We start from the raw sequence: 23,487 nt of genomic DNA, 5'->3' as shown, positions 1-23,487 counted from the left end.
CAGCTTTCGGTACAAAAGTGATTCGTGCCTAAGCAGCTTCGAATCACGCCTCTACTTATAACTTTTTTTTTTACCGAATGCGTGCGTTTAATTGAAGATTTGATGAGACGGAAAGATTAGGAACAAGTCAGAGTTCATTTACAGCGCGCACTAAAGCATATGGCGACGACCTCAGTTGTCGCAAGAAAGATTCACTGCGCTGCAACCACAGGAAAATGAAGACGGCGATGCTGGCCAGGCAGCTCCCGCTTCTCAATTTTTGTGTGCAGCAAGGGTGACTGAGGCAGGTAGTTACCTCTAGCACGAATACTTTCAGTAGCGGCCGTCTTCACATAGTTCACTGAGGTCTTATTCCATCGAAGAGTCCATACGAACATTGCAGATATGGCACAAATTAAATTCCACATATAGCCCAATCCCGAAGTCTTGTTAGCTTACGAAGGTTTTGTACGTCTGCCAAGAAAGGCCTAGTAAGTACGGATTGGGATGTTAGGTAGTTGACCTTCCGAAAAAGATCATCCTTATTATGAGGCCATTCATGAATTTCAAAGTTTTACGCCAGTAATACTCGCCAAGGTTATATAAAGCGTTAGCGTTGAGATTCCCTTTCTGCAGAAAATTCGGCTTCGCAGTTGAGCGATAAAGGAGGTGTCTCACATGTAACCTAGGTCACGTGATTTATAATAATAATATTTATTCTGCCACCATGCAGTACATGATGGAAGGGTGCCCGTCGTAAAAGCTCTCTTCTGACAGCTTGACACACCACGGGCACCCGGCCTTAACGCTTGGCGGCGTACAGTGGTGGCTAACAACATGAGATAATACACTATAAAACATATAAAACAAAAAAACGCCAAAGAAAAAAACGAAAGCAATACTGGTAGTTACACAGTTCTCAGTGAAGATAAAACAAAAAACAAAGCTAGAGCCAACGTCATGCGACATCATGAACACCTGCCCGCCGTGGCAGGTGGCAGTAAAATTATTGATTGGTTGCGAGAGGCTGCTCGGTGAGAGCAATCTGGACAGGAGTGGGAAACTTCCATACACACAATTGTCCAGAAAATACAGACGCCAGCGTCAGTTCCATCCATATATCGTCTGCAGGGACGCCAACAGTAGCGTCGTGCCGTCGTCATGAATGCGGTATCGAGCAGAAAAAGCTTCATCCCCGAGCGGGATTCAATCCACTGCCCGCGAAAAAGAGCAGCTTCATACCACGGTTCCGCAGACTATGCCGCTACAGTCGCAGTCTTATAACGCGGTACGTGCCTGCGCAGAAATCATTCAATGTTAAACATCCGTTCACCTTCAGTCGCTAGGTGCGCTGCAGTAGATGAAACCGAAACTAGCCCGAGCTTCTCATCTCTGGCCAGGGTCTTACAAGCCCATCGCTTGTGCGCCTGTCGCAGAGGTGGCGAATCTCCACGACCTATGAACGTAAAGTAGAGAATTACCATCTTCGCTACGTGATACGCAGGGGACCCCAAAAGGCTGAAGGCACCCAATAACGTTATCGCGTCATACTATTAATGATGTGCTCTTAAGTGTGCCCTCATGTTTTACCACCAGTCTTATCTTCACAATTTTCACAATGGTGCGGTCTGCTTCAGTCGTCTCAGCCCTCTCTTTGAATGCTGCAGTCCCACTTGACTCCTGTTATACCTCAAATAAATAAATATCACATTGATCGAGCTGGTGTCGAACAGGCTCTTTTACCTTGTCGACCATGTCCATAAAAAAATGAATAACTATCTCGTTAATTTCGGCTATCGCGATAAGCTGGCTCCTACTTCTGTCAGAACACTTTTAAGCTGGGCTTCTTTTTCTTGTGCAAACTAGGAAAATTATGTTTCGCGCTTCCAATTTTTGGAGCGAAAAGCTTCACTACGAGGGTCGGAGCCGAGCTTCGCGTGTGCCGTATGCCGCGACCGAGTGAGGTCACGTGCTGCGTTCGACGCAGCCGCGCACTACTGCGCATGTGCGCCGCCTTTCACCACCGCTACTGCCGTGCGCGCTCCTCTCCTACCTGCCGTTTGGCCTTCCGTTGCAGCCGCGTGTTGCCCGCGTCGCAGCCAGCAACACTCTTCTTCGGATTCCTGCGGGCAGTTTTAACCGCGCCGATTTCCGTCTCCTCCCCCGCCCCCGTACAGGCAGTGTGTGGACGGCCGTCAAACCGAGCACAACTGAAGCTTTTCGCTTGTATATCTAGGATTAACGAGAGCTAAGCCACTGCCTAATTTCTTCCTCTTCCCAACTAAAGCGTTCAAAAGTGACTTAGTCATGGCAATTCCGAGCCTAAGAAATGATCAATAATTACATAATCACATTCGCAGCTTCTGAAAAACATTTATTCTTCAAAAGACCTAGTTACAAATTAAAAACACATTGGAACATTACTTAGAAGAAGTATATTCACAAACAGAGCAACTCAGGAAGAAAAGCGGTTAGAAGTATGCAGCAGAAGCATGCACAGGAACGACGATGTGCACAAAATTTTAAAGAAAAAACCTTACTCGGAAATCGTACCAACCTGCCAGCCTTGTCAACGGGATTAAACGCGTTGGCGCTCGTATCACCACCACCGTTGAGCTAATGTCACATATGTACACATTCTTACATACTGCACACTCAAGAAGTACTGTGTCATGTGTTGCCACTGTTAACACTACGCGCTAACAGCGCGGCTGGTTTCCTTGCATAGGACAGCACATTCACAGCGTCCTGACACGGCGCGGCCACCGGGCGACGACAAAACAGAATATGAAGCCTGTCTTCTCGATGCATGCAAAGGCTCACTGTTCTTCCACCTCTGGAGGGCGCACTGCTACACGGCGAAAGAAAGGCCGTAGGGTAGTACGGGATACGTTCCAGCCGCCAGAATGCCTGTAGCACCTCGCGACGCTTACAGACACTGAAGTTAGCCAACGCACCACCACATCTGGCTCCGTCCAAGGCGCTCTATCAAGTTGAAGTCAACTCGGACCCGGCGCTTAAGATTGTCCTGATTTGATGGTGTTGATCTCATTGATAATCATTTCTGGTAACTCGCTCATATCCAGACCTGTATCAATGACAGCAAGCATACACAAGTTCTGCAGCGTTGGTGCTAGGTGCAATACGTGCAGGTCTGTTAGCTCCTCTTCTTCCTCTGAAATGTCTTCGAGATAATCTTCCTCATCAAAGCTGGGTGAAGGCCAGAAGCCACCGAAGACCAACACCCTCTCTCCAAGCACACAGCAGCCGGGTGAGTGCCTCGCAGACGGGCCTGATCCACTGGGCGTCACTTTAGTCCAGCGTGACTTTTCAACGTCATACTTGTGCATATCTGCAAAGTAGGTGTTCATCATTCCGTTGTAGCCACCGAAGCTCTCTCGCGTACACGAAGGCGCCGTGACACTCGCGCCCCTCCGGGGCCACGCCTTGCACTTCTGGGCGCACCCACGTCGCAGTGGTCGTTTCGAGATAGTACAAGCAATTCTCATAAGGATTGTCGGGTCGTGAGCCTTCTAGGTTGCCACCCCAAATGTACATGCGGGTTCCAATGGCGGTCGCCGTGTGGCAGTAGCGTCCGAGGGGGGCCTCTCCGCTGGTCGGGACACGATGCCAGTCTAGGGTCTCCAGGTCCAGAAAACGTACAATACGTACAATGTTCGATGAATCTCTGTGCAATCCACCAAAAATATACATCCGGTGACCAAGCACGCACGCCGAGTGGTTAACATCCGCTCTTGGTACTTGACCCCATACCTCCGGACGGCTCCATGTCATGGCATCGGTATCGAAGCGGTGGAGGCCGGTAACCTCTGGGCTGAGGTACTGTCCGCCCCACAGGTAGGCGCAGTGGCCGTAGGCTACAACGCTGCGGCCCATGATGTTAATCGGCTCATCTTCGGGAGGTGACCGAGTCTGTATCCTGTCCCACCGGTACGAGACGGGGTCGAAGGTGTACACGTCGAGGATGTAGCCTGGGATTTCATCACTGTCCGGGTAGCAGATGTTGAAACAGTCGAACGAGTAAACCTTCCCTTTGATGGCGACCGACGTTTCATTGAGGAGTTCTGGAATACGGTTGAGCCGCGCCGTCCACATCGTTCAATGGCAACCAGTTCTTGAGAAAAGAATATCGGGCCGCCTTCTTCCTTCAAAGCTAACGGCCACGCGCTGAAATAAAACCTGGTGGTGCGCGTTACTTGCTTTTCTTCGTCCTTTGTTTCACAGAGCGAGCTGCTCGTGCGCCGCATGCCGGAATCACGGCTTAGTGGGTTGTGTTCATAGCTACACGCAAAAAAGAAAGGAGGAAGACGCGATAGGAGGCTATCGTCCGAATTGGTACGAGCCGGGAGGGGGGGGGGGGGGGTACGCGCTGCACAGTGGGCGGCGCATGCGCGTGCAAGATTTTTCATCTTTCCCTTTAACTTTCTAAAGAAAGTTAAGTTAAGTGGGTATGTGTCATCCTTTCAAAGGCTAACAACAAAAACTATAGAAAGTTAAACCAGCTCAAAACACTGGACGCAGGAAGAAAACGACACACAACGCGCTGACTAGCAGCTCAAGTTTAATCCGCAAGGAGCTAAATATCTTTCTTTGGAATGTTGTACGAACTTGCCCGAGCTTCTGCCTTTACCTTTGTTTAGGGCACGGTACGGTGTGATGATGTCACGCACCAGAAGTAATTGGCCGACTCACTAATACACACCTAGCCTGATTGATTTGCCTTCCCCAGATTAGTGCACTGCACGGGCTCGGGCCAGCCCGAAAGGCCGGGACCAGCCCGGCCCGCGGGCCGGGTCGGGCCGGGACATGATTTGTTTTGCCGGGCCTGGGCGGGGCCCGGGCCTGAAGTTGCGGGACCGGGCCGGGCTCGGGCTTAAAGCTGCGGGCCCGAGCCGGTCTGGGGTCCGTACAAAAACGGCTGGTGTCCGACCTTTCATTCACTATTGCAGAGTGAAGTACACAACTGCGGCATTGAAGCAGCGACACGGATGAGCTATGAGCTATAGTACGCGCTAAGAAAAAAACTAAGCTTTATTCATTGACTGATTTATTTTCTTATTTCCACACCGCGTTGCGGTAAGAGTGAAATTCATCCGGCCTTAATTGGCCATTGATCGTTCGTCATCCCAAAACATACCTATACACTATGAGAAATGCATTCGTGAAGAACGTATTAGCTTAGGTCGCTTATATCCTTCAATTACATACCGTGAAATACTCAAGCCTCTTAGCTTGTCGTTTCTGCTGAACGGCGACCAGTTCGGCTATGAGCTCAACCTGTGAGATCGCGCTCACTAAAAAAATGTCATCCTACTGCTTGCTAGGCAGCTTTAATGTTTATACTTCGCGGGCGGTAGAATATCACTGATTAAAATCATGGGGGAACGCAAAGTGGACTACTACGAGTGTATGAGGCCCTTTTTATTTAGCACTCAGAACTTACGAGTTTATCGTTGCCCACCTGCACGAGATCACTCTCCAAATGACGGGCCTGGCGAGCACTACTCTTAATCACTTCATTCTGGGTTAAATAGAACCAACTTTCTGGAAGCCAAACTGTGGTTTCAGATCTTTTGCCGGCCAGTTCCTTATCGGTGTAGTAGTGTGAGCAGTATACCTCAGGCGTTACTGTGAAACGGGCCAGGCCGGGCCTGGGCTGGGCTTCCCTCCGGGATTAACGAGCCGGGCCGGGCTTGCTAGAGCGATAATTTAGCGGGCCCGGGCCGGGCCCGGGCTTAAAGCCGCGGGCCTGGGCCGGGCTCGGGCTTCCTGGTCACGGGCCCGAGCCGGGCTCGGGCCTCGGATTAAGGCCCGTCCAGTGTTCTACCCCAGATATTGCGGGCCATGTACATGCTGTAGACGATTAGGAGAACTGAAATTTTCGTCCGGAGGCGGATAGTCCCCGAAGGTCCAGCTAGACGTGCGTAACAGGCGTGAAGAAAATACGAACATAGAAGTTTGGCTTCCATTAGTGTGGGCGACAGGTAGTGAGCGCTCCGGCCGCTGCAAGGAGCGACTAGTCAGAGCCAGCAAACATGCAGCCATTGCAACAGGGATAAAAGAGCTCGGAAAACTGGACGGAAGACCGCTGTGCGACAAAGTGCGTATGTCTCGCCTCTCTTCCTTGTTTCCAGTCGTTCTTTGTGCTTTGCCTTCTGAGGAAAGACAAAATTCCTGAGATCCCGGGACCGAAACGTAGGTCTCCCAGTTATCGATGCAAAACAACGTAGTCGCAAGCCTCAAGCCATGCTGCAAGCGGGGCGTGTTAGTAAGGATTCATACTCAAGGAGCGCGAACAAGACGATGCAACTACGCGGGCAGATATAATGTAAATCTTTCTTGGTGCCCCTGATAAAGTAAACAAAAATTATGCCAAGTGGTTCAAGGGTGGCACTTGCTAACGACTTCTCAATCCAATTAGATCCGCCGCGGTGGCTCAGTGGTTATGGCACTCAGCTGCTGACCCGAAGGACGCGGGTTCGACCCGGCCGCGGCGGGAGTATTTAGATGGAGGCGAAATGCTAGAGGCCCGCGTACTGTGCGATGTCAGTGCACGTTAAAGAACCCCAGGTAATCGAAATTTCCGGAGCCCTTCACTATGGCGGCCCTCATAGGCTCAGTTGCTTTGGGACATTAAACCATTAAACCCCATTAAACCAAACCATCCATACAATTAGAATTTTCACTGAGTATGTGCTGCGTAGAAACCTTTGTAGTTTATCAGATACAGTTTTTGTGGCAGGATCTATATGTATATCAGCCAGGAAGCCCGCTCTAAAGAAAGTCGCGCCTGAAAGTGGATAAAAATGTACTAAACGACTCATGTACTCTCCTATCTTTCAAGTTGAGCGAATGTGAGAATAAAACAAAGAAATATTGTGTGGCGCCGATGAAAAAAAAAAAAAGCAGGGCCCTTTCTAGCCAGCAAGATAATCGCTGGTGTGGGGTGAAAGAGGCATGTCCCATCATCAAAGCACTCAGGATATGTGTAATCATGAACACAACGGCTATGTCCCATAAAAAGGCGTTTTTCATGCATCGTACTTTTCAGCTTGGTTTTGTTATCCTTGAGTGTCAAGTTATGTCGTTCTCTACCTGGTTAGCGCATTCTGTTGTTAATCAGCGCTCGTGTCGCAGGCTAATTTTCTTCCACGTTTTCGGCGTGTACGCCCTCCTTTTTTCAAGTATTACTTCACAGAGTCGTTCTTGGCGTCCACATGGAAATTTGAGTGCATATCCTGGTGATTTCGTATTTACTAATTGATTGATCGCTGCGCGGAGACTATATCCCATCTTTCCTCAAGTAGTCACGCGGCGCACAGCTCGTGCCTCGTAGTCTGCTTGTCCTCTGCGTGCGGCCTTTGCAGAAACACAAGGAGCAGGCGTGTCTGTGCTGATGACAGGTCGTATGCAGAAACTCCGCCTTGGTAAAAGGCATCAACGAATGTCATCCACGAGAAAAGCAAACAGCCGGGGAAACTGAGCACTACTGTTTCAGTCTTCTGTCAAGGACAACTAGAAGCACTAAGCAACCAGGCAGCGGAGAAACGCGTGAGAAGTCGGTGTTGGTACCAATTGCAGCGGTGTGGAAGCTGGAACGGTGTAGTCGCGTTTGTCGCTAAGCATCGGTGTTTTGTTTGTGTATACTACACATGGAAAAATTGCTTGTGAAAACTAATCAAATTACATTACTAATTACAATCCCAAAGTCGTGCGAATGCAAGTAATTGCTGGCTCCAAAAAGTAATGGAAATAGAATAAATACTTATGAAAATTAATTATTAATTCAAAAATAATTTCTGAAGCTTAGTGTAACATAGAATAACGCAAAGTTGGGCTAGTTTGATTGAACTGTACATCATAGCGCTAACGAACGAAGACAAGGGAGAAGAGGACAAGGCAGGCGCTATCTTTCAACTGAAGGTTTACTCACGCGAAAAAGGAAATATATGCAAACAGGAATAAAGGAAAAAGAATCAAAGGCAAGCTCACATAAGACTATCTAATATTGGAAATTCGCTCTCTTGTAGTGCGATAGAGGGAGTGTTGACGTAAGTGCCGCCTGTCTAGTCCGCCTGTCTTGTCCTCTTATCCCTTGTCTTCATTGTTTAGCGCTGTGATGCAACGCTTAATGTTAAGCTTATCACATAAAGAAAAAAAAAACTACAGGGAATGTTTACTACACTCGAATCTGAGCGAAAGCGTGGATCTGTGTTACGTAGAAGACGACGGTGAGCAGGCAGTGCCGCGGGACGGAGCAGATGGAAGGTGATGAAGACGACGCTGTGCAATGCACAGCGTGAGAGTAACACGAGGCGTGTTGGCTGCGGCGATAGCCTAGTGGTCTCGCTGAGTGGCCCTTAAAGAAGACCTGTTCGCACAGCAGCAGGCTCGACTCCCAGTGATGGATATTGATTGAATTTCTTTTCCTTGGTTTGACCTCTAACTCAGCTGAAGGGCAAATTTGCACGATCCGCTATTGAAGCCCAAGGCACCGTAGTGATGGTTTCGCTTCAAAAAGCAGAAGGCTGGACTAGCGATCCGTCTCTTAACCTTTACATAGCCAGGTATAAGTTCCTGTGCTCGCGTCGTTGTTAACTTGTCTCGGATGAACTGTCTATATTTTGTTTGCTTGCGCAAGCGTGGCCGATGGTATATACTATATGCGTGGTTTCAGGAAGAAGAAAGCAGTTAGTGTAGCGACTGTCATTGTGTTTGCCTCTTCTTGGTGGATTGTCGAGTGCTTGTGCTCATCGTTCACCGCACGAATATTTCAGACTCATACATTTTTGACCAAAGCACAGTTTCTGTATTCTTGTCTTTGAAATTTTCCGCATTGCTGTTTACGCATATAATTTTACTCTTATCAGTATCTCACTCATTGGCCTGTATCTAGTTCAATCCACTAAATAGCTTCAAATTAAGCCAACACCACACACACGCATCACTACCTCATGAACATGTCATTTAACACATGCGCCGACATTTAATTCATATTAAAAGTCCTCTTTGCAGTCATTATCATTCCAGGCACACACGCACGTGACGTCACACATCACGTGGACTTTTGAACACAACGCCGCTGGGAGGACGCCTCGTTTTCTGCTGAACGGTAGCCTCAATTCTGTCTCGGTAAAGTAATCTTTAACGTAGATGAAAATTTCGCAAGCGTGTCTTATACCATGAACTAAGAACGAAAACCACGCAAAGGACGATACACAGGGAAGAAGTAGACAGGACGACGCGGACTTGCAACTGTTTATTGATGCACCTCCTCCTTCCAACACCAACCTTACGCATGCGCAACAAGCAAACTCTTATCGAGTTCAGGAACTTCAGTTCCTTCTTGTACAGATGGACCGAAGCCTCGCTTACACACTTTTCGGGCCCATATCTATCAATCTGCCAGACTTCGATGACCACACGTGTTTTCTGGTCTTTGGCCCTTCCGATTATTTTTGTACGCTCAAAGAGTGGCGTGCATTTATTGTCACAAGAAAGACAGTGATTTTCCAAATGCATGCCGCTGTGAGAGCCCAACGAAGTTTTATGTTCTTGTAGGCGCTTATTAATGCAGCGTCCCGTTTGTCCCACATGAACTGAGCCGCAACTAAGCGGGATTTCATACACTATTCCCATTCTACAGGACACAAACTTGATTTTGTGGTTTACACCACAGCCTGCTTTTGTTCTCGATTCATTGTTAGTTAGCGCGCACAAACGGGACAGCTTACAAGGCGCCGAAAATAAGATTTCCACACCGAATTTTCTTGCCACCCTCTTCAGGCCATGCGAAGTCTTATGAACATAGGGCAGTACTTCAAAATTTCGCCTCTCACGGATGCCAGATTCTCGAGCACTAGAAGTTGGGATGAGGGTTTTCAACAGAGACCCGGCAGCGGCCTGCAGAAGCGACGAGGGAAACCCAGCAGAACTTAGGCGTGCGACTTGAGCGGGAAAGCTGAGTGAAACCTTGTGAAAACAGGACTTCAATAGTGGTGACTTCAAGCAGGATGAAGCAATTCCTCTCTTAATAAGCTTAGAGTGACAGGAGTCATAGGGTAAAATGGCCTTTTTTGTTCAAGGCATGTACATCAAACACAAGTGGTCTGGTTCACTCAAAAACAAACTCAAGTCCAAGAACTGTAAGCAAGAGTTCTCAGGCAATTCTACGGTAAAATTCAAACTGGAAGCCTTGGATTTAAAAGACGTTAAAACTTCATTAGTGACCTCTTGTGGGTTGTCATTGGGATTCATTTTTAAGAGTATTAAAAACTCGTCTACGTATCGGAAAACTCGCGCGATGCGGTCGTCAGTTAGCGCCCGTGAGAGTGAACAGAATGAACAGAGTGACCAGTGATCTCTGTTGAAAACCCTCCTCACCACTTCTAGTGCTCGAGAATCTGGCATTCGTGAGAGGCGGAAATTTGAAGTACTGCCCTATGTTCATAAGACCTCGCATGGCCTGAAGAGGGTGGCAAGAAAATTCGGTGTGGAAATCTTCCTTTCGGCGCCTTGTAAGCTGTCCCGTTTGTGCGCGCTAACTAACAATGAATCGAGAACAAAAGCAGGCTGTGGTGTAAACCACAAAATCAAGTTTGTGTCCTGTAGAATGGGAGTAGTGCATGAAATCCCGCTTAGTTGCGGCTCTCTTTACGCGGGACAAACGGGACGCTGCATTAATAAGTGCTTACAAAAACATAAAACTTCGTTGGGCTCTCACAGCGGCATGCATTAGCCAAAACACTGTCTTTCTTGTCACAATAAATGCACGCCACTCTTTGAGCGTACAAAGATAATCGGAAGGGCAAAGACCAGAAAACATGTGAGGTCATCGAAGCCTGGCAGATTGACAGATATGGGCCCGAAAAGTGTGTAAGCGAGGCTTCGGTCTAGTTGTACAAGAAGGAAGTGAAGTTACTGAACTCGATAAGATAGAGTTTGCTTGTTGCGCATGCGTAAGGTTGGTGATGGAAGGAAGATGTGTATCAATAAACAGTTGCAAGTCCGCGCTCGTCCTGTCTACTTCTTCCCTGTGTATCGTCCTTTGCGTGGTTTTCGTTCTTAGTTCATCGATTACCAACTAGCCCCCCATCGTACACTCCTTCTGATACCATGCTATTTTCATAGATACTCTGCAGGCAGAGTGCCATGAATATCGTTTATGGAACATAATCATGATTTCCTACAGAAATAAAAGGAGTATACTTTAGCAGGTGGCAGGTAGTTATGTAGTGTGCGCTGGAAAAGGTGCCAATGAAGAACTGCATCGGCACAGTAAAAAAAAAAAAGATGCTTGACAGTCTCCGGCTGGCTTCCCACCACTACCCAATCGCCGCAGCTTAACATCCCGTTTATTAAACTGTCAACCGTTGTTGTTGTTGTTGTTTTCTCTGAAACAATGGTACATGCCCACGGTTGGGGATTGGCCAGAGTGCTGCAGACCCAAACAGGAGAAATATTCATCCAGACTTATCTGAAGCGCTTCATTAATAAAAACTGTCAGCCTTTCCGGCACTGCTTTAAATGTCGTCATCTTCATAAACTTCCATCGGCGCTCGAATGAGTCCAAAAGGAAGAAAACGCGGGCACTTGCGTGTGCGGGCCCATAGTCGAAAGAAAGAGAGAACAAATTTCATTGGTGCCTTCTGAGAGAAAAGTATACAACAGCTTTATGTTACCGGTACTCACCTATGGGGCAGAAACTTGGAGGCTAACGAAGAGGGTTCAGCTTAAGTTAAAGACAACGCAGCGAGCTGTGGAAAGAAAAATGGTAGCTGTAATGTTAAGAGACCTAAACGGGCAGAATGGGTGAGGGAACAAGCGCTGGTTAATGACATCCTGGTCGATGTCAAGAGCAAGAAGAAATGGGCTTGAGCAGAGAATATAACGCGAAGGCAAGATAGCCGGTGGCCCTTAAGGGTAACAGAGATTCCAAGACAAGGCAAGCGTAGCAGGGTGCGGCAGAAAGTTAGTTGGGCGGATGAGATTACGAAGTTTGCGGGGATACGGTGGCCGCAACTGGCAAAGAACAGGGTTAATTGGAGAGACATGGGAAAGTCCTTTGCCCTGCAGTGGGCGTAGTCAGGCTGATGCGATGATGGCGATGATGATGTGATTGCATGTGTGGTTCGTACAGGTCCGGGGGTCCGGGGAACCATTTTTGTAAACGGCCCTTCAAGCATGGTCGCTCAGGTGTCGCAGAAGGGGAAGCCCTGTGTGAGCCAGCTTCATCTCGCACAGAGTTCAGGTTCGTACGCTTGGCCGGATTGGTGGAAAAACAAAAGGCGCGAGGAAGCACCCTTTCACGAGCATCCAACACATCACACGGAACAGCGAAATATTTGAACCACGAACTTCAATTATTGTTAGTATGAATGGACTCAATAAAAATAACTAATGCTACAACATTGTCAACAGGTGATGGTAATTAAGCTAATTTCAAATTTTAAGCGAGTGAACCATATGGTAATTGGTCTCATGCCCAAAATCCTGCGTAGAAAATGTCAGCGACGTGCACAGGATGACTGTCACGTAAATATTTCAAGGCAAACCTTGTCGCCGAGAAAAGGTGCCAAAACGGAATGCTTTGGATCTCCGGCGTGCACATTTTTACGCAAGTTCATGGCCCTTCCTATCGCAACTCTTTCCATCGTTCTCGACCAGCCAAAAATGTCGTACGTTGATTACACCACAAACCTTATTCTGAGCAACACGATTGAGGACAATCCAAGTCTAATGGCTGGCGCGGGTTTTATGCCGCCTTTTGGGGTACCCAAAAGAAACCGGACTAAATTTTTTGGTCGGCAAAGCTTCTTTGGTACCGCTTTTTGCCACTAGGAGCGCATAGAACGAACATTCCAGAGTCAGTAAGCCGAGTGCCGTCGTTGAAGGAGGTCAGACTAGTTTAGGCAGAGTTTTAGAGTGACGACTGCTTTGTGTGAATGTCGTTTTTGCAATGGCTGATTTTCGTGAACAGCGTGCGCCGGTGAAATTCTGATTTTTCCTCGGAAAAAGTTGAATAGAAACTCTTGAAATATTTAGAAAGACGTACAAGGACGATGCTATGGGGACAACTCAAGTGTTTCTGAATCGAATCCTGAATCAAAGCAACAATCATGCCAATGGAAAACTTCAAATTCGCCTCGCCTCAAAAAAGCTCGTCAGGTGAAACCAAACCTTAAAACTATGCTGATTTGTTTTTTCGACGTGAGAGGAATCGTCCATTGAGAATTTATTCCGCAGGGTCAAACAGTTAGCCAGGCTTTCTACTTAGATGTTTTGAAAAGATTGGGCAACAGTGTGCATTGGAAGAGGCCAGATTTGTGGCGGTCGGGTGACTGGTTTTTCCATCATGGCAATGCCCCTGCTCACACAGCCCTGTCTCTACGACAATTTTGGACCAAAAATGGCATGACCCCTATTCCTCAACCCTCATACTCCCCGACCTTGCCCCGTGCTACTTTCTTTGTTTCCTAGAATGAAAAAATAGGTGAATGGAAAGCGTTTCGCTGATGTTGCTGAGGTGAAAAAAAAACGACGGAGGCACTGTCAAGCATCACAAAAGATGAATTTAAACAAGGTTTGGAAAAATGGAATGAAAGATTCAACAAGCGTATCATTGCAAGTGGGGAATACTTTGAAGGAGATTGAAGGTATGTGCTTAAAATGTGAACATATAAGTTCAAACAAAAATAAGTCCGGTTTTTTTTTGGGTACCCCCTCGTATGGCTGCTTTGCGCATATGCTATGTATAGAGTGTTTCACGTAAGCTTTACACAATTTTTAAAAATAGGCTTTTTAGTTAGACGACAGCTTTTTTGAGATAGCACTGTCAGCGGTGCAGTATATCAGAATATAGCTAAGACGTGCTAACTAGCAGGCTGGTTGGTTAGTATTGAATAGTTAACTTTTTAACAATTACTGTTAGGCTCCTTAATCCCTGAGGGGCGTGAAACCGAATGTAATGAATACTAATATCAGTTTTTACAATTTAGAAAATGCGGTTACCCTCGGCCATAGGTCGGCACACTCAATAATTAGTGCACTCATGTCACCTGACTCGCACTCACCGACGTGAATGTGAGTGAGTGGTCGTGTGTGTGAGTGGACGTGAGTGTTAGTTCGAGTGAGTGGATGTGAGTGCGAGGAGAGATGAGTGTGAGTAGAGGTGAGTGTAAGTGGACATGAGTGATGAGCAGGTTTTATGGTTTATGGCGGTTTAACGTACCAAAGAGTGGATGTGAGTGGCTGCGAGTGGACGTGAGTGTGAGTTTGAGTGAATGGATGTGAATGTGAGTGGAGATGAGTGTGAATGGTCACCGGTGTGAGTGCGAGTGGGTGGATGTGAGCGTGAGTGGTCATGAGTGTGAGTGAGTGGATCTGAGTGCGAGGAGATATGAGTCTGAGTAGAGATGAGTGTAAGTGGACATGAGCGATGAGCAGATTTGATGGTTTATGGTTTATGGCGGTTTAACATGCCGAAGAGTGGATGTGGGTGGCTGTGAGTGGACGTTAGTGTGAGTGGATGTGTTTGTGGGTGAACAAGGCAGAGAAGTTTGCCGCTTTTGTTTCTAGACGATGGTATCCGTTTAGCTATTTTCGTTGTTAACAGCCGAGACAAGCAAATATTCAATACCGAGCGCACTCGACACAGCATATGACATCATGCCGGTGTCTTTGGACGCCTAAAACAAAGGATTCCGCTGGGGCGGGAATAGCAATCTTTCGTTGATGTTTTTTTTACTAGTTCACCGTTGGCATGGGGCCAAGATCTTCGCTGGTGCAATGAGCCGCTACGGGATTTGTCAGATCCTTTGATGGAATTTCGTATTGCCACTACTAGAAAGGTAGATTCCTCTTATCACACCTTCTACAGAGGACGGGCTAATATGCGCAGAGTTCCAATGTTGAATGGTACGACAAAACAGCGCTGACGGACGGGACGGAAGAAGAAACCAGACACGTGCGCTGATGTCTTGTCCCGTCCCTTCCGTCAGCGCTGCTTTGTCGTACCATTCAACATGAACCAACCACCCCGACTCAGCCATCTCCTTTGAGTTCCAATACTTTCTGCTAACACCTTGACTGCACGCTTCTCAGCAATAACTAGTGTAAGGATAGACCTTGATCACTGCAGTGGACGCGTAGGTTTTTTTCTGTGCGTGGCTGGGTGCATTGTAAAGCTCTGTCTGATCGTAATTTTTTATTGGACCGGATGACCATCACATCTGCGTGTCCCAGGCTATGCTAGGGGTGAGGGAACGTTAATGTAGTGAGTGGACATGAGCGTCAGTAAATGGTTGTGAGTGTGAGTGGACATCAGCGGGAGTGAGTGGTTCTGAATGCAAGTGGTTGCGAGTGTGAGTGGTAATACGTGTGAGTGGTTGTAAGTGCGAGTGATCATGAGTGTGAGTGATCATAAGTGTGAGTGACTGCTTGTGAGTGCGAGTGGACACGCGTGCGAATGTGAGTGAGTGGTTGTGAGTGCGAGTGGTCATGAGTGTGAGTTTGAGTGAGTGGCTGAGATTGGAGTGACATGGATGCGAGTGTGAGTGAGTGGTTTTGAGTGCGAGGGGTCGTGAGTGGGAATGTGTGTGAGTGGTTGTGAATGTGAGTGACAGCAGTGTAAGTGCGAGTGGCCGTGAGTTTGAGTGTGAATGAGCCAACCCTCATGGCGCCGAGATATGCCCTCGCCGCTTTGTCCCACAGATTTTGGCGAAACCACGCGAAAACGCATGCTCTTTCGAGAAGCATGCAGAGAAAGCAACCTATTCAGTGAACGTCACTCGCCGAAATGGTGCCGAAAGTAACAGCGTTATAGAAATTCTAAAAATTGATATGAGTATAAATTATGGTGAGCTACACGCTTCTCGAAAATTAGAGAGCCTAAAAGTAACAGTTGGAAAGTTAACAATTAAACATAAGTGAACCATCCTGGTGTTAGCACACCTGTATTCTGATTTGCTGCACCGCTCGTAATGCAATGCGGAAAAAGCGGTATTCTAACTCAAATAACCTTATTTTTTGAAATTGTGTAAAATCTTAGGTGAGACATCCTGTATGCTGAGGCGTTCTCCAGAAGTGTCTTCGAGGGAACGACGTCAGCAGGTTTAACGTAAGTTCACATGCTAGCGTATAACTTCCATTGTGTAGGTATGCAAATAACTCACCAGACGAAGATTCCACATTAGTTGGATGCCTTAGTAGGCGCGTAGGAACTGAAATCTGAGCTCTGAACACCATTGGGTCCCTTGCATGCCGCAGCCGTCAATGTATTTCTGCGCCTCGGTGCAGTGAGAAGATAAATCCCTTTTCAAGGTCTCCATATTTCAGGAGCTTGTGTGTCAAAACATTGGAGGAGTATAGTTGTTGCCCTTCCAGTCGGTTTCTGCTGCGGGATACAGTACACACCAAATATTCTGAAAAAAATTAAGAACCCAGGGCTATCGCCATCTAAACTATACAGAGTGCTCTGAGGAAATTTGACAAGGTAAGTTGCTGGGCGAGTTGGTGCCGATATTCCATGACTACAGAGAAACGAATGGGTGACAGCCCCGTTCGTTGCGGTGTAGTCACGTAATATCTGAGGAAATGTTTCCTCCAAGTGCACAAAGGACAGCCCACATGCTAGGCCACTGATGCAAGCTATTGGCCGCAGTCGAAGAGATATATTACTGAAAACAATCTTTTCACTATGTCCTTGACATGGTTTGATGTGAATACTGGCTTCACTTATACATTAATGCAACTATATCACATGAAAACTGTGTAAGGTTAGTGTAAACTCTCATGAAGCTTGCGGTTACCACATATTTGAAAGCACGAGCAATATCGCAAAAGTAGCTGATAGTTTTTATTGAATCATGTCTCGGATTAGCAGTTACTGTAAAATTTGGAGTCAATAGTATAATCTCGTGATGGCTTAACCTGTGATGTCAGTTGGTTTGATTGTGACCGTGATTGTGATTGTGATTGTGAATGCTCCCTTGTAGGTTGTGTTGAGGGCGCGAGCGATTTCTATCACTGTTTGGGAGACACCGTTTTCCTCAAACTGCTTGATAAGGTCGCTGGGGAGATCCATGGACGAGCGGAGAGGCTTCAGCTTTGCTCTCAAGATGGACAGTAGGAAGTTGCTCAGCGTCGTATCTGCGTAGAAGACACGTCGAGGCACGAGTCAGAGAAAAAATCGAGGCACGAGTCAGAGAAAAAATTATGTGCCCGCTTAATTTTGCTTTTCTCGCTGCGTAGATTAGTTGTAACAGAGTCTTAAGATGGGCACGTCAAAAAAAAAAGCACAGCAATTGTTCCTTTCCCGGGGAAAGAGTATGCCTCTTGACACATTTCTTGTAAGCGCTGAAGGCATTGTACTTGAAGCGCGCATCATGCAAGGCTGGAATGCTGAGAAAAGGAGGATTCTTATTTGGCTTCGCCACTGTTTTACCGAAAACATGGATATTGCCTTCGGATCGGCACCTGCACCGTGATGTCCTCCTATGCGCGCAGATGAAATGATTTCAATAGTGCACTTTTTACTTTCTCAAATAACTTAGTGCAATTGTTAGGCTGGTATGAAAACTATGAGAGCATTTCTTCGAGTTTTGCCGCGCGCAGCTTCGTAATGCTATGGCTAAACCCACGTTTCATGCCCTAAAATAGCCAAGCCGAATCCCCCCTCTGTGTGTCCGCGCCACAGCCGTCTTCACTTAAGCCATTCCCAAAGGCTGGTTGGTTGGTTTATGTGGTTTAACGTCCCAAAGCGACTGAGGCTATGAGAGACGCCGTAGTGGAGGGCTCCGGAAATTTCGACCACCTGGGGTTCTTTAACGTGCACTGACATCGCACAGTACACGGGCCTCGAATTTCTCCTCCAAAGAAATTCAACCGCCGCGGCCGGGATCGAACCCGCGTCTTTCGGGCCATCAGCCGAGCACCATAGCCACTGAGCCACTGCGGCGGCCTCCCCAAAGGCAGTGCGGGGTTCTGCTACAGTGGTGCTTCTCCGAGTACGCGCTCCCATGCGACGACCTGAAAAGAAAGATGGCACCTGATATAACGAACACAGCCTAGGCGACTCCTTCCTTCAACCTCCCGGCATTCCTGCGCCGCACCATGGGAGATGAAGGGCAGTGCCTCCTACTTCTTTCCGTGTAAATAATATTCAGGTACTCCGTGGTTTACACAAAAATATTCATAAGCTTCCAAACAATTTCGCTGTGCATGCGTTAACCGCTACGAATAGAAGGCACATAATAATAAGAGGATGTCTCGTTACAATAGCGCGAACCACACGGAGCGGCAGAGCACACGGTTGATTGTAAAACATTTTATTCGCCGGGAAGAGCTTGGCAAGAGGTCGCGTTAAGTGGTCGAGAGTACATAGCCCTCGACGACTTTGTCAGCCCACTCCACCGCCAAAACTTGCGTTCTGGGGTCAGAGCTAGCCAGCACGGTCTCGAGAGAAGGAGCTGTAACTAGATCACCCGGAGGTGGCTCTATTTTGCAGTCCCACAGGATGTGATCGTAGGTAGCACGTTGGCCACAGTGTTTGCAGTTTGGGTTGTAAAGATCTGGATAAATGTGCACGAGGAGTGATGGGGTGCGTATCGATCTCGTCTGTAGACGACGCCACGTAACCTCTTGTTCTTTAGTAAGTCTTTTGTCTGGAGGGGGGAAAATTCTCCTCTCTAGTTTAAAATGATTGGTGAGATCATGATATGTGATCATGGAGTCCTTCGTGAAATTCAGGGAGCCAGACTCATCCACTGCCCGGTCGACGAAACCTCGGGCTTTATTGTGGGCTGCCTCGTTCCCCGGATTCCCCGAATGGGCTGGGACCCATATCAATTGGGAATAATTTGGTGAGAATTTGGTTGCGTTAAGGATTCTAAGGGAGGTGTTTGTAATTCGCCCTTTAGCGAAATTGATACCCATTTTGGAATCGCTGAAGATCATGCTCCCTTGGCTATGCGCTAGGGCGAGGGCTATAGCCGCCTCTTCTGCCGTTTCAGAGGATTTCGTTTTGATTGTCGCCGAGACGATGTGGTCACCATTCTCGTTCACAACCACAATTGCAAAGGCATTGGTATTTTTGTATTCTGCCGCATCTACATAAAGTGTTCCAGCGCACTGTCTGTATTTGTTATGTAAGGCTTTGGCTCTTGCTTGTCTTCTACCCTCATGGTGTAAGGGGTGCATGTTTTTGGGGAGTGGTTTGATTAGTAGGGCCGTCCTATAGTCGCGGGGTAAGTCTACTTTAGCATCGTTATTCGTAGGTTGAAAGTTAATTCCGAGCCTGGTAAGAATACTCCTGCCAGTTCTGGAATTGGCTAATCGCGCTGTTTGAGCCATTAAATGGGCTTCTTTCAGTTCATTGTAGGTGTTATGTATTCCTAACCTCATAAGCCGTTCGGTTGAGGCATTCAGTGGGAGTCCTAACGCAGCCTTGTACACTGTAAAAAAAAATCCGTCAAAATGACGGTAAATATCTTGGCAGCTCTATTTCCAAGCATCTAACCGTCAAAATGACAGCCGCCCGTCATTTCCAAATGACGGTGTTTTTGATCATTTTGACGTTCTGCTTGTCAACTAGGAATACAACTGAGCCGTCAAAATTACGGCCTCATGTCTTTTCATATTACAGTATGGCGTCATTTAAACGATTCGCTGTCCATATGACGGCATGGCGTCTATTCATTATACAGTGTTTTTGTCAACCTGAAATGCATTTATGTCGCCACTATGACAGCCGGAGGTCTTTTCATGTAAAGTGTGGGATCAGTTCGGAATAACAGACACCAAATTTAAGTTTCAAGTCTTGTTGCAAACCATGTGTTACACATTAGAATGCAGAAGGATATCAATCTGCGTCCTTGTTGTTTGAGCGCTTCGAAAAATGTCGCATTAGAATGCATAGATCAACGCATGGCGATCCGTGCATAACCGCGACTTACAAGTTAATTTCTTGATGCCTTTCGGTTTCACCAGCCAAGCAATACATGTGACATGTATTTGGATTATTCTACGTGAGGCATGAATCAAACTACACTATAATGGCTGACACATAGTGTTCATGCAGGAAGATATGAGAACAAATGACGTATCAGCAGTTATATTTTTTTCATGCCTCACGCGACCTAAACAACTTCTACACATCACAGCAACCAATTGGCTCATGCAACCCAAATAGTAACAAGAAACTGGATTATCTGTAGCGGTTGCAGCTAAATACCATGTGGTGATCCATTTGTTCTGTGTTACGCATTATTTTAAAGATGAAAACACACACGCAAACATTTGTCTACACTTCAAATTTTTCTTTGTCAATCTCGAGCATAATATTAATACGACAACCTGGTGTGTTTTCTGCACAGTCAACCTATAATTCTGTACAGTTACGGTCCATATTTGTGTGTATTGCTACAGGCCTAAGCAAGGTTGAGCTTATGGCCATCATTCTTGACACGATCTCAACTGTTGTTCCTATCCGTTGTTTGAACTTTCTCTTGCTCCTTCCTTGATCAAGGGTACCCAGAATACTGGAAGTCTACAAGATCGCTTGTATCTTTTGTTAGTTTCTGAAGCTAAAGTTGTTTGAATTATGCAATATCTTATGAACGATGCTGCAAAAATTGATATCCTTTGAAGGTATTTATTGCTCATAAGTGCTTTGTTACTTGCCGAAATACAAAAATAGGCGTCAAAACTTGCAGCTCCTGTATCACCTTAGGTGCTTCTTCCAATAACATCCATGGACCATGGCATCTGAAAAACAGAAAATAACATATATCCAGGTTAGATACAATGATGATACACAAAGAATATGTACAAAATTGTACAATATGAAGCAATGAGAAAAGGGCCACACCAAGACAGAAAATGACAAGGAACAAATTTGTTACCATCATTAAATACTTGTAAATGAAATCAAAACATAATTCTCTTTTCTATAAAAGGGAGATAACACATCTGTCCAACTTCCATTTATGAACTGTGTTGTGTTTGAACTGTCATGCAGAACAATGAATTTTAACCTGACTCGGCATGGGCTTTGTCAAGTTGCGCCGACAGCCCACCACTGTAATATATCGCATCTTGTGGAAAAATTTTACTGTAGTTCGAAAGGTGCACTGTCTTGTTCCCTTATTACATCACCCTTTTGTAAATGTAACCATTCAGGCTATATACACGACGTTACCTTTACATTTACCACTTGAAAGCAACATAGTTATTGTACTTTAATTTGCCAAAGAGAGGTACACATCACATTTCCTCAAGGCAAAGCTTTGATCAGCAGGCAACGGCACATAAACCAATCTAGGCAGTCTTGGGAAGGCAGGTATGGAAGTGGAAGGTATCAGAAGCATTCCTTTCAACTGGACAACTCTGGCGGATCAATGCATCATTCTGGAGGAAAGCACTTGTGACCATCACAAGGTGTACAACACATGTACTGATAGAGTTACGCATTACTTGCTTCAAGCCTGAGTGAGCATTATAGACGACCCAAGATATTTTGAATTACATAAACAATTATACCAGGTGTTTTCTGCAATGTCCTGAAAACCGTGGCACAGGACTAAAAGAAGTCGCACACTTTTGGCGGACTTACAAATGATTCATTTTTGGCTCATCCACGTACTTGAAGCCATTTTTTCTCGCTCAAGCGCCCATGCAAATGAAAAAATCAAGTTCGATCATCTTTCCATCCCCGGCAAAAAGCGGCACTCTTTCTCTATGCTAAGGATAAATGGCTTGCTTATGCAGGACCGCTCATTCTTTTTGATTAAAAATGCTTCAACCAGTCCTCGCTCGTGCAAGGACTTCCACCTGCTAATAATGTTCGTGCGGTGAAACAGAGGCAAACATATGCTACAGTCCCTCACATGCAATGCCAGGTTGCTCCCTGTGCTCACATGCAATGTGTTTCCTGAGGCATTCATTCAGGCATTGCCCAGCCTGCTCGATGTATACTTTCCCACAGCACATGGGGTTGAATACAAAACTACCACCGCACACTTTGTGAACCTTGTTTGGTGGTTGGTCTTGCATGCTCGTTCTCTGCACAGCCAGAGATGCGGGTGAAAAGACCAGATAACTCATGAGGGGCTGAAAGCCCCATGTTGACACCAAATTTTTCGGACGCTCTTTTCAGCCCATGGGAAATTTTATGGAAGAACGGGATCACCTGAGTGTTTCTTTTCCCATACTTCCATAAAATTTCCCATGGGTTGAAAGAGTGTCCGAAAATTTTGGTATCAAGTTTGTGTTTTCAGCCTGCAAGACCAACCACCAATTGGAGTTCACAATGTGTGTAATGATGGTTGTGTATTAAATCCATATGTCCAGTGGGAAAGTATACATCAGGCAGACTCGGCAATGCCTGAATGAACGTCGCAGAGAACACGGCAAGAAGTTGCAAGCAGGCACCGGCAGCAACCTTGCTTGGCATGTGAAGGACTGTAGCAAATGCTCGCCTGTTTCACAGCACGAACATTATTAGCAGGGGTAAGTCCAGGCATTAGCAAGAACTGCTTGAAACACTTCTAACAAATTATAAAAAAGAATAAGTGGTTCTCTGTCCTTATCACAGAAAAAGAGTGGCGCTTTTTATCGGGAATGGAATGACAACTGGGCTTGAGTGTTTCATTTGCATATGCGCTTGCAAAAATAAATCAGCTGTAAGTTCGGCTGTAGTGTGTGTACCTTCTCATCGGCCTGTGTCTCAGTTTTCGCTGTTTTGTTTTGCTAGAACACGAAATAACATGTAACAAATTTGATAAACATTGTAAGCGATGATGCACGATATGAATAGTGCCAGCTTGCTGTGCTAAGGGCTGCCAAGTTATAAGATTACTCACAAGTGCATAAACCAGAAATCCCTGAAAGAAAAGATTTCAGTCCCGCACCTTGTATTGCAGCACCCTACATGAGACCACAAAGCCAAGGAAGCTGACCAGAGGTCAGCTAAGCTTCTTCGTTCGAAGAAGTAGTACTCGATTTTAAGTCAAGCATATTATTTGAATAAATTTTTTACTGGTCCTGAAATTCCAACCAACCTCATTTACGTCTGCAAACGTTCCATAGTGAGAGGGCTGCCGGGTGGATACCAGATGTTGAAACCAAGAAAGGCTCCAAGAAGGAGTCCCACTGCCTTGTCCAGGCTGGTTTTGGAAATGCACTCCTCCCTGTCGACTGCAAGGGCAAGTAGGTGGATGTCGCCCACACCTGAGCCTGCATGGGAACAAAATTACTAGCACGTAATACTATTAAAAGTTTTGTTGTGTAATTTCAAGACTAACACAGACTACGCATACGGCAAGCTTTGTGCCATAGGAAAGACAGAGATTATACTCGGTTCACCCTTAAGGTTATAGGGCAGCGAAGGCTCTTGGTCTGGCTTGATCTTTTGTTTTCGAATATGTATTCCTAGCAAAGTGCTCGTTCTAGAAAATCGGGGTCCGCTTGCACGAAGCTATCACAGCTTGC

Source organism: Amblyomma mixtum, chromosome 7, assembly GCF_055824585.1.
Source record: "Amblyomma mixtum isolate Tamu chromosome 7, ASM5582458v1, whole genome shotgun sequence".
In the NCBI taxonomy this organism is placed as follows: domain Eukaryota; kingdom Metazoa; phylum Arthropoda; class Arachnida; order Ixodida; family Ixodidae; genus Amblyomma; species Amblyomma mixtum.
The sequence above is the reverse complement of the archived record's forward strand: the minus strand, read 5'-3'. Positions refer to the sequence as shown.